Source organism: Cynara cardunculus (genome assembly GCF_001531365.2).
Source record: "Cynara cardunculus var. scolymus isolate 2C chromosome LG 10, CcrdV1, whole genome shotgun sequence".
Lineage (NCBI taxonomy): Eukaryota > Viridiplantae > Streptophyta > Magnoliopsida > Asterales > Asteraceae > Cynara > Cynara cardunculus.
In genome coordinates this window covers 15,139,761-15,141,900 of record NC_037537.1, presented here as the reverse complement: position 1 = coordinate 15,141,900, position 2,140 = coordinate 15,139,761, and the positions used below count along the sequence as shown (strand labels likewise).

Sequence of the window (2,140 nt, the reverse complement as noted above, 5' to 3'; positions counted from 1 at the left end):
TTAAGGCGGATTTACCTAATCTTAGATGAAGGACATAACAAATCCTTCAATATCCATGAACATCGTTTCTGGCTTTCTGCACGAAATGGAGGAGAAAGAATAGAAAAGTAGATAGGATTGGTTCATATTTATAGGATTGCGCATTGTCATCTAATCTTATCCAAGTTATAGTAAAAAGTAAGCAACATATATAAAAAACTATCGAAAGACAAGAAAAGTTCACCATCGTAGCTTAAGTTGCATAGAAAACCTCGCATCAGCTTTTGTGTTTGAAAAACAAAAATGCCAAAAATTATTGCATATATAATATGCAAGCCCAAACCAATCCCGAACTCTATAAACCCATCATTACCTATTTTAATCGAATAAATAGGATAGGATTTTTAATGTTGTCCTTTCTTTCCTATGCTGTACAAAATTTCCACGTTGAAGACTATATTCAACATTTTCTTGACTTTAAAACCTATTTACAATACAATTCTTACTCTTACATCCGAAGCCCTACCATGCAGAAAACCCTCAAGGTCGGTACTTTATTTTATCTATAATGTGTTTACGCTTTATGTGTGCATACATTTCTGTAAGCTATCAATCTAAATGCACATAATAACTTCCATTTTTCGTTTACTAAGCAACAAAGAGAGAGAATTTGAACTAATGACATCTAGGGCATTACTACCATATCCATATGCATAAGAGAGATAAGGTTATATACCATCAGGTTTAATGCTTTGTACTAATATGAATTAGATATCAACTTTTCCAATTATAAAAACTCAGAATGCAAGGCAGTTGCTTACACAGTGTGCAAAATGCATTGTTTTAAAAATCAATATACTCCATTAATCCCAAAATAAATGTCACATTTTTTGAATTATTACATTTTTTATTAACAAAATGATAATGTTACCTTCAATTATAAAATATCACCATCTCATGATTAAGAGTATCATATGAAAATAGATATTTACTTTTGAAAAAGAACACTTATTTTGAAACAAAGTAAAATAGTATTATAAACATTTATTTTGAGACGAAGGGAGTATTACATTAGTACCAAAAGAGTGTATTATTTGTGTCATTCTTGTTTTCTTATAAAGATGTAATGATCAAACTTTATCGCTATAACCTTTAAATTGAAGTCCGATTCAACAAATTTATATTGAAACATAAAAAGGAATCATTTTAACATCAAACAACTTTCAATTACAATAGGTTTGCTCTTAATTTTGAGACGATCATATTACAAAAGTAGTTGGTATAAAATCTCTTTTGTTTAATTAAAAACCTTTGGGTTTGTGTGCGATGAAACTGATACATTGGACTTGGCGAACATTATCGAAACCGATGATACGGATAAAGGCATTTGGGTACTCCTTCTTGCATTCGTTAAGCTCCTTCAACACCTGAGCCGAGTCAGTGCACCCAAACACATGGTCCAGTATCTTCCGTCATTGTGGTTTTCACGGTACACAAACCCATGTTCTACCTCGATGGAACCCACTTGTTGCGAAGAAGGTAGTCGATCTCCTTGGCCAACGATGATTCCGGCAGCGGCGGCAGGTATGAAAGTGTCTCGTACTTTTTCAATCCGAGTGGCGGCCACACCTTCATGCAGTGCACTCTTCCGCCGTTGCTAGGGAGGGAAGACAAGTCATTGTTGGACTTCTTGGTGAGCGGAAAAGCGGCATTGGACTTGAGGCCGGTGAATGGAGCCACCAAGRTGAGTTGACCAGGGGTGGCAACGGTGGCGGAAGAGGCCGAGATGGAAGCCATTTTGGTAATTCACTTCACAATGAAGTTGGTGTTTATTTGTCGTAGTGGTTTTGGAGGCAAAAGTGTGTAGGTATATATAGTGGTGGAAGGGAAGAAATGGAGAAAAGGCAATCTTGGTGTGATTGTGGTTGATGGTATTAGACGCATGAGAGCCACATAGACAAAAGGGGGCTATATCTGGATAGGTACACCATGAACCAGAAGTTTGAAATGGTAGGGGTGAACCCATAAGACTAGATAAACATTCAAAGTGTGGATTTGATAATTCAATATTTTCTAATAAGAATATTAAATATCATGAAAAGTTAACAATAGAAAGTTATGTGAAGATTTATATGTTAATCATTGAAAAAATTCAAAAAAT

The 2,140-nt window shown here is 34.9% G+C and overlaps 1 pseudogene; it reads right to left on the bottom strand.

Annotated features, from left to right (window-relative positions):
- Positions 1-1,204: 1,204 nt before the first annotated feature.
- Positions 1,205-1,779, bottom strand: LOC112519259 (annotated as a pseudogene).
- Between the last annotated feature and the right edge of the window lie 361 nt (positions 1,780-2,140).